Below are 19,046 nucleotides of genomic sequence, written 5' to 3' on the forward strand. Positions count from 1 at the left end.
CTCCATGCTTCCCAGAGGAAATAAACAGCAATTAGAGGAATAAGTGGCATTTTTATTCTGCAGCAGACTCAGCTGAGCGGCGCCCCGGCCTGTCCCTGCCCCAATGGCCAGTCCCTCTGCCTGCTAGGTCCATGTGCCTGCCCCTCTGCCTGCATCCATCCCCGTGTGTGTGAGCGCAGTGCCTGCCACCAGGCCACCCGGCAGCAGGTCGCCTCTTGGAATCTGCGTGAAAAACCATAAATTGTTGAGAAAAGGCCTGCTTCTCCATGCAACAGAAGGTTAGAGTGTTTAAAGAGAGCAGTGGAACTGTTTTTATTAATCAGAACTGCTATAAAGAAAGCATTTTAATTAACATAATTATCCCGATTGAGAAAAGCAGTCCTTACCCCATAGATACTTTTCAGACTAAAGATGCAAGCTGTCACAATCAGTCATAATTAAGTCAAGCAAGCTATTTTTTTTTTTTTTCTTGAGCTCCCTTCCCCTCTCGGGCACCCGCTCCTCCTTGGGTTAGATCTCAGAGTGGAGACCAGGCAGACGTGACAAACTCCTCATGCTCCTGCGCTCACACCCCAGCTGCCTCTTCAGCTGCCTTCCAAAGAGAGAAGGCCCCAGGCCTGGGGCCCAGCACCATGACTTCTTCCCACAGCTGGCTCAGCAAAGCCTCCCTGCCTCCCTCATCCCTCCACCCACAGCTGAAGGACTGTCCCTCCCAGATACCTTCTGGGACTCTTCTGGGTCACCAGGCCTGGAGGGGATGCAGGGGAACAACGGAGAGCCAGAGGGCAGCCTGACCAATACCCCGGTCTGAGTAGCTGCCCCTCCCGCCTCGATGCTCACATTCACCCCTACCCACTCCCCAGTCCGCTCCTGACACAAAGCCAAGGTCATTTCCTCCTGTGACAGCCAGAAATCTGTCCATACCACAAATCCAAGTGTTTAACCCTCCCACCCCAGTCACCCCCCTTCATGGCCCTCGTGAGACCCAGCCCTAGCCCCCTCCAGCCATACCTCCCCAGGCTCACTCCACTCTAGCCACACTGGCCTTTCAGAATCCCCTGGAGCCTCTGCCACAGGGCCTTGGTATGTGCTCTTCCCTTTGCCTGCTGTCCTCCTTCCCCCAGCCACAGCCTCCCACTCTCTCGGCTCACATTCATCCTGCAGTGCTTAGCCCTGGTGTCACCTCCTCCCAAAGCCCTTCCCTGCCTCCCCGACCTGGTGGGTCTCCTCTTAAACCCTCTGACAGCACCCCACATCTGCCCCTTGCTGGTAGATACACCGCAGCTACACGACATTGTTGGCATTCTTTATTTGTCATCTCCGTTCAACTAGAGAAGCTCCATGAAGCACCTGGTTTGATTGATGGCATTTTTTATTTGTTTACTGTTGTAACCCCAGTGCCTACCACAGTGCTTGGCTCCTGGTCCAGGTCTGCTCTAGGCCTGAGAAAGTCTGTTTTGAGGTGGGGTGAGCAGGGTCAGAGGAAGAAGCACCTCCTGCATAGTTTTGGCCTTGGAGACCAGGCTGGGGTCCCCAAGATCAGGATGTGTGACCTCGCAACTTCATCCTCCCACCCCAGGCCTCAGCTTCTCCATCTGAAATGGGCAGCCAGGAGCAGGTAACTTCCCCTGCCCCCTACTTATGCCCCCACCCACCCCAACCTCTAACATGAACCCCCAAAGCATAATGTCCTTCCTCCTGCTGCACAGCTGGAAATGCTGGCAAATCCACCTGCTCACCAAGTACCTGCCACCTTCTGAGGCCGCCTGGTGGGGGTGAGGCCGGGTGCTTGCTGCTCCCGCCCCTCTCTGCACCTGCAGGGTGACACGTGCGTAGGTGACACCACGGACGTATTTCACCCCGACATGCTGCAGTTTCCTCCCTGAAAAGGTGCTTATTTTTTAGTACATCTTAAATAGGAGCCTGCAAAGTGTGTTGTCAGCGCTTTTTAAATGGCTTGTTAATGCCCCCATAAAGCTCAGCACACCGGCCAGGGAAGACAGCTCACTCCTGGCCCCAGTGCGGCCTGCGCACACTCGCAGCCCGTCTCTGAGCACACAACCTGGCTGAGCCTCTGGGCTGGACTCTGGGTTTATCAGGAGGCCCAGGAACTAGACTGTCCCCCAACAAAAATATGCCAGCAGCTCCTTGCCCTAGGGCCACAGGGCGTGGCAACCCTTTGGGGATGGCAGGAGGCAAGCTGGGGCCCTGCCTGGCCGAGGAAAGAGGAAGGAGCATTGGCTTTCGAGTCAAGTGGCCCAGGTTCAAATCCCTGCTTGGCCACTTACAAGCTACATGAACTCAGGCCAATGACTAATCCTCTCTGGGCCTCAAGTTTCCTCATCTATAAAATGGTGATGCTAACTCCTACCTCAAGGCAATTTTTAAGAGTGATTCAGGAAGCGGATACTGTGCCAGGTAACATTTAATTTTTAAGGTGTGGTAATGGTATCACGGTTCTGTCTTTTAAAGGGTCCTCATCTTTTAGAGATATGCACTGAACTATTTCTGGAAAAAATTATACAACATCAAAATAACCTGGTGGTGGTGGAGAGTGTGGGTGTGTAGAGGAAACAGGGCTGGTCATAAGTTGGTGCTGGTTGACAGAGTATGGAATTTGAGAACCATCACACGGGCACCCGATGGATGCTCACTAACCCAGGGGTGCACTCTCCAGTCCCTCACGCAGGGCTATGGGCAGCAGCAGGGCTATGGAAAGCACCAGCAGGGCACTCCGGGGCAGGGCCTTCACAGCGTCCCTGGAGGCTCCTGCAGTCCACAGAAAGGAGACACACAGGTCAGGGGCCCTCAGGACCAGCACACCTGGGAGCCTCGAGTCAGACAGCCCATCTCAGGTCCAGACTCTGTCCCAGCTGTGTGACCCAGGGCCCATCACTTTCCCTCTCAGAGCTCTAGCTTCCTGTCTGTCGTTAAAATGGGGATGATAGCAACACCCCATCCTCCCCTTCCATCCCATCCCGCCCCCGCCCCCAGGCAGGCACTGAAGGGAGTAAGTGTGAGGACCAAGACAGCCAAAGAGCAGTGAGCGCGGCCTGAGGCAGGGGTTTCATCAACCTTAGAACCCCCTACCTTCCTCTGCGAACCTAAATACAACCGTGTCATCTATTGAACGCTGCTGTGGGCAGGAGGTGGGCCTCCTGCTGAGCACCGCGATGCAGACCTGCTAAGAGTCATCCTGTCCTCAAGAAGCTCCTCGGGGAAGAGTCATTTCTGTGGCCAGGATGAAGGTGGTGGATAATTAAAATACTAACAATGACGACAACAAGACTGACGTCTCTGCGTGCTTCTGACGCGCCTGGCACGTGTCCCGGCCTTTACCTGCGCCTCTCCATCAACCCTTAGCACCACCTATAAGGCAACTAGTATCACTGTCCCCTTTTAGTTGGGGAAACTGAGGCTCAGAGAGATGAAACAAGTGAGTGCACAGCCAAGACCTGGACCCAGGCCCCCACCCTAGTCCAGGCTCAGCAGGGCAGGGAGGGGCTGCCCCTCAGACCTGGGCATCCCAGAGGGATGAGCAGCACAAAGTGCCACACCCAAGCAAGCCCTCCCCAGGCCTCAGTTTCTTCACCTGTGACATGGGGGCGGAACAACCCAGCCCCAGCTGGGGGGGCATCAGGAGAAAGTGGCACAGGTGGGGGAGGGGGCAACAGTTCCAAATGGAGCCGAGGCGGCTGTGAGGTAAGTCGGGGCGCGGGGGCGGGAGGCGAGAGAAAGAGACAGATCTCTCAGGCTCAGCTCAGGCGTTGTGATATTTTTCCCCAGGTTATATTTTTAGATGGACTACTTTCTCTCCCCTCCCCCTGCCTCAGTAGGAGGAGGAACACAGAAATAGCCGGGCGTGCGTGTCTGAGCCGGGCTATATATAGTGGGCACAAACCCTGTCACCCAGGGCTTCTCCCACTCCCTGCACCCGGATCAGGAGCGGGGAGTGGGGAGGGGGCCCCTTCCTCTCACCCAGTGGCCCCAGGGTCTGCTCAGCTCTGCCTGCTTCCTCCAGGCACCCCCATCCCAGCACACACCTGTGCACACACATGCACACATACAGATGCACACGTGACTGAAGCCTGTCTGCACCGACTCAGCATCAGGGCTTTTCGAGAGGTCCAGAGCGACCTAAGGGGCCTGAATTGGGCAGGGAGGGTGGTGTGAGCCAGGCCAGGAGGTGACTTTGCAGGACCCAATGGCTGTGACTCTCTCAGCCTCGGTTTGCTGGTCTGTAAACGTGGGGACTTACCAGGTCTGTGGGCCCTTTACCACTTCAGAAGATGCAACTAATGTCAAACACATTCCCCCAGCTGCGCCCATCTGAGTCCCCATTGTTGAGATGAGGAAACTGTGCGGGCACTGGCCAAGGTCAACAGCAAACCTTCAGTGGCAGAGACACTTTATAGTTTCAACCTCGCCTCTCCGGGCTCAGTTTCCTCATCTGCGAAGTGGAGATAAGGTCAGCACCCACCTCATGGGCTATGGTGAGGACTGGATGAGGAGGAGGCACATAAAGTGCCTAATGTGGGCTTCCATAACTAGGGAGAGGGCCATGAGCACCCGGGGGCAGTAAGCACCCCTGAGTCTCCCTACTACCTCCCTTGGCCACAGCCCACCACTGGGCCAGGCTCCAGCCTCATGTTCAGGGGCTGAACCATGCCCTCCCCCATAGTCTACCTTGGCAGGCCTTCAAGAAAAAGCCCACAGCCAAATCACCCACACCCAGCCCAGGTCAGGCATCAGCAACTGCTTCCCAGACGGTGGGTGGACCCTGCCACTGCCCCACCCCAGGAGAGCCTGAGATGAAGGCCCGGCCTCCTCCCAGGCCTCCCAGTGCTGGTCACACTAGCCATGCTGAAGTATCAGAGCAGAAGGACCTAACCCTTTCCTGATGGTGGGGCTCCCTTCTGGGACACTCCAAATGGGTGTCCAAGCTGGTTTGGGTGTGCCCAGACCAGGGGCAGGTCTACACAGGCTCTGCCAACTTTCTGCCCCAGGACCTGAGAAGGACAGAAAGCCCTGAATGGGGAATTCAGCCATTGGGGTTGGGGGTTTCAGTTTCCCCATCAGTACTTATTCTCCACAGAGGAATTTAAATCCATCATCTTGGCTGGGTGAGGCGGCTCATGCCTGTAATCCCAACACTTTGGGAGGCCAAGGCAAGAGGATCACTAGAGCCCAGGAGTTTGGAAGAGCCTGGGAAACATATCGAGACCCTGTCTCTACCTAAAAGAAAATAAAATTATCCAGGCATGGTGGCGTTGTACCCAACTACTCTAGCAACTACTGGGGAGGCTGAGGTAGGAGGATCACTTGAACCCAGGAGGCCGAGGCTGCAGTGAGCTAGGATCACACCACTGCACTCCAGCCTGGGCAACAGAGCAAGACCCTGTCTCTAAATAAATAAACAAATAATCAATTATCTTGTTCAACCCTCACAACTTCCCTGAGGAAGGTAAAATGGTTATTCTGCAGATGGAGAAACAGAGGCCCAGGGTGGGGAAAAGGCCTGCCTGGGTCATACAGAAAGCTACAGGCAGCTCCTGTGAGAGGTAGAGCCTGCATCCACCAGACCTGGGAACGCCAGGATGTGAGCCTGGAAGGTGGACTCCTGTGTTGAACAACTGGCTTGGAAAATTCCTGAACATGTGTCCATGGGATTGAGAGAGAGCTGGTTTGAGATGGTTCCAGCACAGCACACCCAGGGAGCGTACATGGAGCGGCCGCCCCACCCCTACTCCTGCATCCGTCCCCTGGCCATTGAGTTTTTGAGCCCAAGTGCCAAACTTCATTATCCTGGCTGCAGAGTTCTATTTGGTTGGTAGGTTTCAGTTCAGAGCTTCCACCATCTGAGCACCCACAGTGAGAACTGCGTCTCACTGGCAAATGTGGGACTCAGCACCTTCATCTGAGTCACCAGAAGATTAGGGCAGGAGGAGGGCACAGCCCTAAGCTGCCCCACTGAGACCTTTTTCTCCCCCAGACCAGTGTCCAGTGTTGACCCTTTGGGCTGTTGACTCTACACAAGTCCTCCTGAGTGGACTGAGCACCTGTGTCTCCGCCCCCTGTGCCTCATGGAGTTCCTGACTCCACCCAGAGATCCCCAAAGCACTGGAGACAGGTGAGGAAGAAGCATGCATCCCTGCAGTGGGCTGCCTACCCTGCAGGCACCCCACCCTGTCTACCCTGCAGGCACCCCACCCTGCCTACCCCACAGGCACCCCATCCTGCCCGACCTGGCCTGGGTACAGCAAGACCCAAAGACCCAGAGGAGGAAAGACTCAGGGTCAGAGCAACAGCCATCATCAGGAGGAAGGAGCACAGGTCCTGTTCTCATTAGGGCACCCAGATATCCAGACCCTGCACAAGAATGAGCCTGCCGTTGCTATGGCCTCTGTTCAGTTTCTGGATTTCCACATGCAAAACAAATGAAGTTGGACTCTTACCTTACACCATATACAAAAATTAACTCCAAATGGGTGAAAGACCTAAACACAAAACCTGAAACTATACCACTCCTAAAATAAAACGTAGGGGAGAAGCTTCATGACATTGGATTTGGCAATAATTTCTTGGACATGACACCAAAAACACAGGCAACAAAAGCAAAAATAGACAAATGGGACTACATCAAACTTAAAACCTTCTGCTTAACAAAGGAAGCAATCAACAGAGTGAAAAAGCAACCTACGGAATGGGAGGAAATGTTGGCAACCCATGTATGAAAGGGGTTAATATCTAGAATACATAAAGAACTTCTACAACTCAACAACAAAAATAATCCCATCAAAAATTGGCAAAGGACTTGAATAGACATTTCTTAAAAGAAAATATACAAATGGCCAAACAAGCAGATGGAAAGATGCTCAGCATCACTAATCATCAGGGAAATGCAAAGCAAAACTACAATGAGGTCTCACCTCACCTCAGACAGGGATGGTCACTACCGAAAGAAAAATAAGTATTGTTAAGGACGTGGAGAAATCGGAACCTTTGTGTATCACTAGTAGGAATGTAAAATGGGGCAGCCACTAAATTAATTGCAAAAATTAAAAATAGAATTACCATTCGATCTAACAGTCCCACTTTTGGGTGTGTGTATGTCTGTGTGCGTACATATACATATCATAATTAAAAACAGGATCTCAAAGAGGTATGTGCGTGCTCACGTTCATCAAAGCATTATTCACAATAGCCAAGAGATGGAAACAACCCCAACTGTCTATCAACAGATGAACAGATAAACAAAATGTGGTGTATACAGATGATGGACTATCTTTCAGCCTTAAAAAAGGAAGGAAATGCTGTCACATGCCACAGTATGGATGAACATGGAGGACATTATGCTATATGAAGTAAGCTACTCACAAAAAGACACATATGTGTGGTTTCCTGGTATGAGGTATCTAAGGTGGTCAAACTCTTAGAAAGTAGCGGGAAGGTTGCCAGGGGCTGTGGGGACAGCCAAAGGAGCGGTTGCTGTCCAATGGGTACAGAATTTTGGTCATGCAAGATGAAAGGAATACCGTGTACAATAAGGGGCACAGAGTTCACACTACCTTACTGTGCACTTATACATGGCTAAGATGATACATTTTATATGTTTTTTTTTACCATAATTTAAAAAAAGAAAGAAAAAGAAAAAATGAGCTATCCTATAGATGAGGAAACCAGCACTCAGAGAGGTGAAGTAATTTCCCCAAGGTCACACAGTTGGCAGGTGGCAACGGGGTTTCAAAACCCTTTTGCCTGGCTCCCGGGGACGCTGCACATTTCTTTGAGAAAATGTCCAGGGCTGACGCATGGGCACTCTACAATGGCTTCTGGAGGAGGCAAGTCTTAACCATGCATCTTAAAACATGATAAATGGCTTTGCAGCACACTAAAGGGCTGTCCCTGGGAGAAGAGGAACAGTCCTCTCTTACCAGGCCTCTTCTGAGAGCCCCAGGTCAGGGTTGTGTCTCCTCCCCCAGTCCAGGGCTCTTCCCTGACTGCCTGCCTGGCAGAGATGGCCCCTGGCTGCCCTCAGCCTCCTGGCCTGGCCAGGTCTGGTGGTGATCAATCCTGCCCAGGTGCAGGCATTTCAGGCAGCTGCCTCTCCCACTGCCTGGCAGTGTGATTAATGCTCACTCTGCGAAGAGCCCACTCATCACGGACATGCCACATGCCCACCAGCTTGAGGCAGGTGGGCTGCACCAGTGTCTGCTGAGTCCCAGCCCCCAGAGCTCACCCTGTTCCCTGCCAGGCCAGAGACCAAAGCTTCGCTCGTCTTGGCTGCTGAGGGCCGGGGGCTGGGAGTGGGTGCCACACACAGGGGCCACACCTAGAAGGGGGTTTTCTGTGGCCCTCACAACCTCACTCCTACCCTCTCCTCCCAGCCTCCAGGGAGGAGTCTGAGGGCAGCTCCACCTCCAGCTTGGGAATGGGATGGAACTAATGGGAATCCCACCTCGTCCACTCCCTCCTAGCTGTGTGACCTCAGGCAGGCCTCCTTGTCTCCGGGCCTGTTTCCTTGTCTGCAATGTGGGCATCACACTTCTCCCTCACCAGCCCTTGGGAGGAGCCAGGAAGACAAATGCTTGGAGTGTAGTCCAGACTGCCTGGGTTCAAATCCCCACTCTGCCACTTAAGGACTGTATAATTTTGGGCAAGTTTCTCATCCTCTGCCTGCACTTCAATTCTCTGCAGAAACAGCTCATGGGCTGTAGTGAGGATTAAATAAATAACTATTTGTGAAATGCTTACCACAGCACCTGGCACATAGCAGGCACTGAGGAAACAGGAGGTGTTATTACTCTGGGTCTGCTGTTGCTGTCCCGTTTCACAGAGCTGTTTTGAGGTCCGGACTTGGCCAAGTATATGCAAGGTATTCTGCAAAGTGGAAAACCCACCCTCTGTGATGGCTGAATGTCCATTCTCTTTAACCCTCCTTCCCTGCAAGGTTTATGGCACCCACACCCACCCAAGAACCCAGCTGGCACTAGGAGGGTCCAGCTGGCACCGGGAGGGAAGCTGGGAAGACTCCACTCTGCCTTTGGGCAGCTCCGTGCCAGAGGGGAGATGATGGAGGCACATCCAGGTCGGAGAGCACTTGCAGAGTTGGGCTAAGGAAGCGGGTGCAAAGGAGTCCCAAGGGCTGAGCTAGGCTCAGGATTAGAGATCAGAGGCCAGGTGCAGGGAGGCGCAGTCGATGCTCAGCCAATGAGGAGACACTGAGGGTTCTTGAGGAGGAGGGTGGAGTAGGCAGAGCTGGTCTCAGGCCCAGGCCTGCAGATGTGCAGACCCAGCTTAACCCTTGCTCCTTCCTGTGCAGACCCAGCTAGATGGGAGAATCCAGAGCTGGGAGGGCTCGGAGCTGGTGGAGGGAGAGCAGGGGTTGTGACCCAGTGTCTACCCGACCCTCCCGGCCCAATGGTCCTTGTCCTGGGCCCCAGATCACTCTGTGCAGGAAGAGGATCTCCCTGCCCGGGGTTGGCCAGCCCTCTAACCCAGGTCAGACATCTGACCTCCACTCTCTACACTCCGAGCTGCTGTGGGCTGCAGAGATGTCTGAATAGATATGGCTCCCGCTCCTCCAGGAAACCTACTCCTTCTCGAGGACTATATGCTGTTTTGCTCCTGTGGACAGCACAGTTCTCATAAATGATAGTTCCCTTTTCATTCTGACTATGAGGAATCGTAGAACCAACTATTCAGCCCAAGATTGGACCCTCTGTGTCCATGTTGTAATGCTCCCCAAGCCTTTCCTTGCTATTGCATCCTTTTTCCCCTGCCTTGGATTGTCTACCTTGGTATCACGATGATGCTTAGCTCTCACAAACACTTACTGGAATAAGGTAGGTATAAATATAAAAATAGTTGATGTGCAAAATGGCAAATCCACTCCAACCCACCCCACATTTACCTGCTCCCCAGGGAATGAAAAACTCAGGACCGGAGGTCTGGGGTTGGCAGCATTGTGGGGGGAGTAAGGGGGAGGCTGAAGCAGGCCCCAGTCCTGTCCCTCTTGGCTCTGGCATCTAGTTGCACACAGGAGCTAGGAAGGCTCTGCTCTCACCTTAGAATGTTCTATAGCCCTGCTAATAACAATGACAACTTTGACTAGAATTTACTGAGTGCCTACTACATGCCAAGTGTCATTCCTAGTGCAGTACCTGAATATGCCATTTATCCCCTAACAGCCCGTGAGGTGGGTTCTACTATCATTTTCCCCTTACCCAATGGGAAAACTGAGGCCCAGAGAGCTTAAGTAACATGTCTAAGGCCACACATCTGGTAAGTACTGGAGCTGGGACTCATGCCATGCTGTCTGATGCCACAAACCAGGTTATCAGTAGCTACCCATCTTGCCTCAGGGGCTCGGATGGTGCACATGACTTTCTGAGACTGAGATGGTCCAGCACCTGCCCCCTACCCATCTGTGTCGGGGCTGCCCCTGCCTCTCTGTCCCTCTATATCCAGACTGGTTCAGGTTCTCTCTTTCCCTCTAGCTGCACAGGCAGGCATCAGGCCTGGGCCACAGCACCAGCATGGGGAGACACAGGCAGAGGGCATCAGTAGACACTCTGGAGCAGCAAGGCAGGGGGGGAAAAGCCAGACTTCAGCATCAGAGTGGCATTGGGGCCCTCTTGAGCCTCAGTCTCCACATCTGTAACATGGGAACAGGAAGGACCTGCAGGCAGATTAGGCTGAGGGGAGGTGTGGCCCATGCCTCCCTCAGGCCTGGCCACAGAAAGGTTGGTAAATGATAGCTGGGGCAGGGTCCTGGCTCCTCAGGACCTTGAGGGGCTATCCTGGGACTGCCCGCTGAGAAAAACCAGAGCTGGGTCCCCCAGGATCTCCGGCCACCATTAGGGTCAGAATCCTGCCTCACAACTGCCTAGCTGTGTGGCCATGGGCAAGTGACTCTGCCCCTTTGGCCTTGGATAACGGGAGAATGATGTTTACTCATGCTTGGCATACAATGTCTTAGCTGAGAATTATTTTTATTATCCCAGGGTACCTTCCAGCCCCCCGGACACCCCTCCATTCTGGCAGGCAGGCTGGGGTGGGGGCAGAGTCATGGGAGGCACATGTGTGGGGAGAACAGGCTGGGCCCAGACACCAGGCTCCAATGTAGAAGCCGCCCCCAGGTGCCAATACTGTAGGAGGTGGCAGAGAGCCGCCCCACTGCCCTAGTTTCCCACAGAGCTTCCTTGCTGAAGTGGGGAGAGACTCGGCACACAAATGCACATGCACACGTGTGCACATCCAGGTCCATGTATGTCCCCTGCCTGGGACAGCCACAGCCTGGCACTAAAGCCAGCCCTACTCCTGGTGCCCTCAACCCCTCCAGGGCACAGGACATGGGAAAGGGGATTCAATCCCAGCTCTGCCTTTTCTGTGACTTGGGTCAACTAGCTGCCCTATGTGGGCCTCCATTTCTCATAGGGAAACAGGGATAATGGCATCCCTCTCCTGCGTGAGAACCAGTGATGTTCCATGTGTGAAGAGCCTGCGCCAGTTCCTTCTCCTCATTCTCCTCCCCGCCACCACCACAGTGTGTCAGGCCTCTCCGTTTAACCCCAGCATTGCCACTGCTGCTTCTCTGTGCCCCATTATAGCAGCCTCCTTATTTCCTTGAGGCTCAGAGATTTCACCCCTCTGTGCCTCCTCTACTCGGGTGGCTGAGAGCTCCTGTCACTGAAGCAGGGACAAGTTCTCTCCAACTGCACACCCAGCTCCCCCCTGTCCAGCACTACCCTTGGCAGCCCTCAGTAACTGACACCCAGAGGGAGACAGTGGAAGAAACTGGAGCCGCCTCCCCCACCACAACCACAGCAGCCTGGATACAGGAACCTGAATGTCACCCAGTTCAGACTGAACTGGCTCTGCTGCCCACACAACCAGCCACCAACCATGGCAATGACAAGCACAGCAACTCCACTGACAGGCCCTCACCATGTGCCAGGTCATATGTAAAGACTTCTCATGCATCATCTCATCTCATCTTCCCAATACACCTATGAGAAAACAACTGCTGTGCCCATTTTACAGATGAGGAGACTGATGCGCAGAGAAACCATGAACCCAAGTCTAGCTCCGGACTTGAGGTCTGCACTCTACACTTTACTGCTAGGTCCACCCACAGCTCCTCACAAATGCCCAGGACCAGGGGGCTGGCAGAAAGAGCGACGGGGCCTCCCTTCTGCGCTGAACTGAGGTGAAAACCAACAGCATTGTTTGCAGCAGACACATTCTGACCTTAAAGTTAAAAATTAAGTCCCCAAGCATAGGATGTTGTTTAGGGAACTGGCCTAACATCCACCCCCATGGTTCTGCTCCCCTGTTTTAGAAATGAAGGTAGCGCTAACTTGCATCCGCATCTCAGGCCCACACAAAACTTCAGGCCAGTGAACTCTGGTGGTGATGATGGGGTGGCTGGAGGTGCCCAGCAAATGCACCCATCCAAGCAAGACCCTTTCCCCAGGCCTGCTGGGTTGTGCCAGGTGGACTGAGGTCCCTTCTGCAATGGGCTTCACATGTGCAGGCCCGTCAAATGGGTATCCACCCCTTAGTGCCTCAGTGGCTTCCCCTGAGGCGGAGCTTCCGGCCAACGCTGGCCACACCCCATGCCAGCCCTGCCTGCACACAGAGCCCATGATGGCTCCCTGCTCTGCACTCGGACAGATGCCGTTGTTGTAATGGCTCCTGGGTTTGCATAATGCCTCCTTCCTGGCTCCCATGCCCCCCAGCACGCACGCTCAGGCTCTGATCCAGCACACAGGCTGCTTTTATTCCAAAGATTTCATGAGGCCATCCCACGAGTCATAAATAATCGAGGGTGCTCAGATGCTGCGTCCAGGTTTGTTGACTGACAGCCCTCCCCGCCGGCCATGGCCGGCCTCCCGGATTGGAGCCTGCCCCTTCCCAGCTCTCCCCTGAATGGCATCCCTTCTACTGAATCCTGTGTCTGTAGATCCCTAAATTGCCTGCCCACCCTCCTTCCTGTTTCCAGGCCCTCTCAGCCCCAGCCACCCCCACAGCTTCCCCATCCAAGTCGGGACAAGTGCCTGGAACTCATTCTCACTGAACCAAGTATGGCTGGGGCCCACTCAGCCACCCACGGGATGACAGCTGAGGGCAGCTGCTGTGGGGTATCTTCTCAGAGGAGGCACATTCTGAGCAGAGGTGACTGTTAGCGTCCAAGTGCGGAGGACAGGGAAGAGGGCATGTCCAGGAAGGACAGACGTGCCCCAGACCCAGAACCCAAGAGACTAGCCCAGAGGCTCCCTCTCACAATCTTGCTGGCTGTGGCTGCCTGGTCCACACACACATCTTCATGGATGCAGCCTCCAGCTCCCACCCCCATGCCATGACCCCTGAAGGCCTGACCAGAGGACATGGTGGCCAAGGGCGTGGCCTCCAACCATAGCCCTCCTCTCAGGTGACCCACCACTGGGAGACAAAGTGTAGGGAGAGAGATGGATAGACCCATGGGACCTGGAGGGGAGACCAAGACCAAATCCTACCTTGCCACCAAGGCCTCGGCAAGGGAACAAACTGCTCCCTCTCATAGGTTGCTGTTGCTAAGATTAATGAGCTAATTAAAGTATGAAGACAGTTCTTGTGCACTTAAAAAGAGGTGATCAACCATCATAAATTAATCACAATTAGCACCCCTCCTCCAGACAGTCTGCCTGGATTAGGTCCACTGAGCGTAGTTTCTCCTCTCCCAAATGACAGGAGGCTGCACGGGCTCTTGCAGGGGCATCTGAGCTGCCGAGGGCTGCACTTCTCCAATCCCCAGATCCTTCAAACTCCTTCCAAGGCTCTGCTGCAAAATGACGGTGTGTTTTCACATCTATTGAGCACCAACTGTGTGCCAAGCTCTTGGTACTTGGCCTTCTACACACAACACAGTGCTCGGGAGGATGTGCTATGAGGAGCTCCCTTTTACAGATATGGAAATTTGAAGACAGAGCCCTAACTCCTTATATCAGTTAACCCCTGCCCTGGGCCGTGGGGCCAGTTAGGCCAGGGAAGGGTGGAGGATGGACAGCCACACCCCTCCAGCTCCCACTACTTCAAATTCGATAGAGCTGCTGCTGCTTCAGGCTTCTGAGTAGGGGTGCCGTCTCCCCAACTTTACACTCCTGCTCCCTCCTGAGCATGCAGGTAAGGCTGACTCGGAAGAGAAGCCTAGGCCCTTGACACCAAATTAAAACCAGAATCCCGGAGAGAGAGGGAGGGCATGGATTTTTTTTTTTTTTTAATTAAAAAAAAAAAATAAAAAAAAAAAAAAAAAAACAAACCAGAAGCCCTCCCTGTAATCATCCCCAGGACAGAGTGTCCTTGGAACTGAAGTCGAGGTTAGGGGCTACTGGGGACAGCCTTGCCACCCCTTGTCTAACAGTGATCCCCAGACACAGGAAGAGTGTCTGAAAAATGCTTATCACAGAGCACAACCAGGCCCTAAGGTCAGAGCCTGACCACCTAGAGCACCCTCAGACCCAACAGATTCCCTGGCCTGCCCACTTCACCTGAGTGGCCCACAGCTCCACCCCTCCTCCAGGAGGAGCCTCCAGGATCCCCAAGTTCAAGGCTGGCTGGTGCCTGGGCCAGGCATCCACGCTCTCCAGGACCCGAGCGGTTGCCCTCCAAGGGCCCCCAGTAGCCACAGCCTGACCCATCAGACCATGGAGCTGCCTTCCTCCTTTCTCCTAACAGCTGATCCCCAAACCTTCCCGCCTCCAACTCACCCAGTGACTCAAAAGTGCCCCTCCCCAGGAATATGGCTGGGGACAGGAAAGGGGGGTCCAGGAGATGGTAGAGGAGAAAGGGGTAGCAGAGAGAGGGCTGCTGCTCTGCACACACCCCTTGGCCCCACTGCATCCACCAACACAGACAGCAGCTGCTCAACTCACTCAAGCATCGGCTCAGGTCTCAGGGCTCCGGGCTCAAGATCAGGGCCTCCTCGGTGGGACACCTGCAAAGAGACAGCAGGGAAGAGGTGAGAGGACAGTCAGATTGGGGCCTGCAGACCTGTCCTGAAGTCCAACCCCACCCAAGTCTCTGCCCAGCCTGGGCTTCCCCATGCACTGGGCCAGACAGAGCAGGAGGAGACCTGGACCCTGCCCTCTGGAAGCTTGCGGGCAGCCTAAAGATGCCACATTCATTCCAGAGTCAAGATTGCACTTTCGGTAAAGAAAGGGCCTAGGCTACAGCAGGCTGGGATGCAGGCACCCGCACAGCCCTGGAGGACACACAAATTGGACTTGCAGCGCAGCCCCCACCTATCCAAGCCTGTCTGCAGTGGAAGTCACAGTTCTCTGGCCCCTGGACACACAGGGCTGAAACTCAAATCCTCCCTCCTGAGGCCACATGTGGTTCATGGTCCCTAGGAGCACAGAGGAGCTGGTGGGAAGGGAGTACCCAGGACTGCCTTCGCATGTCTGCCTGAGGCCTTTACCTGGACCCAGTCTCAGCTTTGTCACTGGCTCACCCTGTGACCCTCATTGTGCCTCCCATCAGTACAAGCAGGTGCAACAGAGTTGCTGGGACTTGTGCAAACACAGCTTGCTGGGCTCCACCCCAAGAGTTTCTGACCAGTAGGTCCTGGGGGCGGGGGGGCCTGAGGATCTGCATTTCCAACAAGCTCCCAGGTAATGCTGATGCTGCTGGTTGGGGATCACACTTTGAGAACTGCTGGCCTTGAAGATGTGTCCAGCCTGGAAAGTACAAAGCCCATACCCTCAAGGAATTCCCAGGCTAAATGGGAGACCACTCATACACACACATGCACGTGTGCACATATATCTTACTCCCAGTGGCTGCGGTCGAAATATGGCTTTTGAACACTAAGGAGATCTGACAGGGGCAGGCGGTGGGCTGGTGCAGTCACGGAACGCTTCCCAAAAGAGGTGAAGACCTAAATGACTACCCTCACATATTATAGTCTTAATATGCAAATAACACATGAAAGTATTCTCTTTTTAAGAGGTTCAAATACAGTAGTCTGTACAGTAAACACTCTCATTCCCAGTCCCCTCTCCAGAGGTACTGAATGCCACCCCTTTGGCGTGAAACTTTAACTGTGCACTTGCACACATGTGCAGAGAGGTGTACACAGACATGGGGGTATATGCCAGGGATCACAGCCCCTATACTTGTGTGCACCTGCATTCCTCACTTCACAACAGATTTCTGAGACCTTTCCCTGTCCATACACAGCAATAACCATGCTTGTGCTCACTGAGCACCTAATGTGTGCCAGACACTGGGCTGAGTGCTGTACCTCTTAACTCATCTGATCCTACTAATAGCTCCCTAAGTGGGTGCTGTTTTGATCCTCATTTTGTAGATGAGAAACTGAAGTGGGCCAGGTGCGGTGGTGCACACCTGTAATCCCAGCACTTTGGGAGGCTGAAGGGGTAGGATCGCTTGAGCCCAGGAGTTCAAGACCAGCCTGGGCGACATAGCAAGACCCTGTCTCTACAAAAAAATGAATTAATTAAAAAAATTAGCTGGGCATGGTGGCGTGCACCTGTGGTCCTAGCTACTCAGGAGGCTGAGGCGGGAGGATCACTTGAGCCAAGGTGGAGGCCACAGTGAGCTGTGATAGTGCCACTGCACTCCAGCCTAGGTGACAGAATGAGACTTCATCTCTAAAAAAGAAAAACCAAAAAAGAAAGAAAAGAAAAGAAAACTGAGGTGCAGAATAGAGTGGTGACCAGTAAGCCACCTGAGTATACAGCCAGGGCACAGTGGAGCCAAAGTGTGGATCTGGGCTGTGAAGCTCCAGCATATTCTCCTAATGGACAGTCACAGCTGAGCTCTCGTGGTGCTGCACTGAGGCATGCCACGTGGGGTGCACCCTCACCTGTGTCACCAGGCCCCCGAGGATGAGTGCTTAGGTGTTTCCAATGTTTTATTTCAAACATTGCTGGAAAAAACATCCTGCCTCATTGCACACATGTGTAAGTATTTCTCTGGGTGCATTCCTAAAGGGTAGATCAAAGGGTATACATGTTTTACATGTCGATACTTGCTTCCAAGTTGACCTCCATAAAACATCTGCACTGATGTGCAACTGTCCATTTCCTCATGTGAACCCTATGTTAGAACAGCTCCCATTTACTCAGCACCTGTTGTGCATGAGATCCAGTAACATCTGGGTTGTCACCTCCATTCTGCAGAAAAGGAAACTGGCTCAGAGAGGTTATGCTGCTTGCCCAAAGTCACAGAGCATAGCAATTTGCCTCAATATTGTAAAAGATAAGAGAAGGGAGGGAAGAAAGGAGAAAGGGAGGAAGGGGAGGAAGGAGGGAGAGGAAGGAGGGAGAGGAAAAGACAGAGAGGGAGGGAGGGAAATTCCTTGACCTCACACACCCTCCCATTTGTCTGCTTCCCTTTAATAGCAAAACTCACAGACTGTCTCTACTGTCTCCACTCCTTCACTTGCAGTTCCCCTCCAGTTCTGTCCCCACCACTCCACAAAACTGCTCTTATCAAGGTCCCCCAGAAATCTCAGTTTTGCCAAGCCCAATAGTCATTCTCTGTTCCCCCACTGGTCCCTGAGCTTTCAGCAGCATCTGACATGGCTGATTGCTTTCTCCATCACGAGACATTTTATCTCCGGGTTTCCAGGACTCAGCCTCTCCTGGCTGTCCTCCTACACCTTCTCCCTTCTTACCTCACTTCCCTCCAAGCATCTGAGGCCCCAGGGCTCACCAGGACCTCCTCTCCATCCCACCCTGTCTGCACACTCCTCAGCTTTAAAACCCTGCTGTGCCCCAGGTCCCTCTCACCAGCCTCAGCTCCCTCCTGAGCACCAGCTTATGTTCAGAGGCCTATTTGTCATCTCCACTTGCTCATCTAACAGACCTGTCCAAAACATAACTGTTCATTTTTATCCCCAAATTACATCTCTCTCAGCCTTGACTTTTCTCTTTCTCCCTCGGCCCATACCCAAGCCGTCAGCAAACCTTGTCAGGTATACCCCAGAACACATCTGGAACCTGACTGCTTCCCCCAGCTCCTCTGCCCTGCCCTGGCCAGCTCTTGCCTGGATTATTGAAACAGCCTCCTCCCTCCCTCAGCTCCTTGCCTCCACCTCTGGCCCCAAACTATCAGAGCAGCACAATGACATGAGAATCAGGCCCCGCGGCTGCCCTGCCACGAGCCCATGGTACAGTTTGAACTCAAGTTCAAACTCTCTCCAAAGCCTTCGAGGCCCTGCCCACCTCTCAGAAATCATCTTCCACCACAATCGGCCTCCCTCCCACATGGGCCAGTCTCAGGGTCTCTGCCCTCTTGCTCCTTCTACTGAAGGTTCTTCCCCCAGGCTTTCTTACCATCCCATTCAAATGAGCCCTCTTACTATCCCTAGTCGCCCTAGGTAAAATGCCCACCACGCACCCCAGTCTCTCCCAATTTTCTAAGCATTTCCTCCGCCTGACATTATCTTGCTTATTTATACGTGGCCTTGTTTCTTGTCTGCCTCCTCATCACAATATAAACTCCATAAGGCATGCAGGGCCTGAAGCCACCTCGTTCACCTCTGGATTCACCTCTGTACTATGTCCAGTGCTTGGCACGCAGGAGATAGTCAATATATATTTGCGGAAGGAAGGAAGGAAGGAAGGAAGGAAGGAAGGAAGGAAGGAAGGAAGGAAGGAAGGAAGGGAGGGAGGGAGGGAGGGAGGGAGGGAGGGAGGCACAGTCAGCTCTACGAGGCTCTGAGCCTGTGTTCTCACTCCCTACATGAACTGCCACCCATATGAAGAAGCGGGCAGGAGCCAGAGGGCATGCCCAGTAGGCAGGACACACTGCAAAGGCAGGGAGGTGGAAGCCAGATTGAGGCCTGGCCAGCTGGCGCAGCAGAGAACACTGCACAGCACTGGGGCCCCAGCGTCCCTGGGATAACAGGCCCAGTAGTCCACACCCCAGGAGGTCTGGGGCTCTTACACCTGCCAACCTGTCCCATTCAGGAGGGAGCCTTGGGGGCGGCCGGCAGCTGAATGCGACTGGCGGGGGGCCAGGATGCCTGCCAACAG

The 19,046-nt window shown here is 53.7% G+C and overlaps 1 protein-coding gene across 2 annotated transcripts in view; it reads right to left on the bottom strand.

The window, feature by feature from the left end:
* Positions 1–19,046, bottom strand: part of LINGO1 (leucine rich repeat and Ig domain containing 1) — a 178,375-nt gene that overhangs the window by 111,653 nt on the left and 47,676 nt on the right. The window contains exon 1 of one of the 2 annotated variants that reach the window (XM_023195979.2): positions 387–524. The gene's annotated coding sequence lies outside the window, so the exon portion shown is untranslated. Of the gene's footprint in view, positions 1–386; positions 525–14,915; positions 14,978–19,046 lie in introns of those variants that run through there. The other variant, XM_023195980.2, reaches the window with a different exon arrangement.

The sequence above is a fragment of the Piliocolobus tephrosceles genome, chromosome 6 (genome assembly GCF_002776525.5).
Source record: "Piliocolobus tephrosceles isolate RC106 chromosome 6, ASM277652v3, whole genome shotgun sequence".
NCBI classification, from domain to species: Eukaryota; Metazoa; Chordata; class Mammalia; order Primates; family Cercopithecidae; genus Piliocolobus; species Piliocolobus tephrosceles.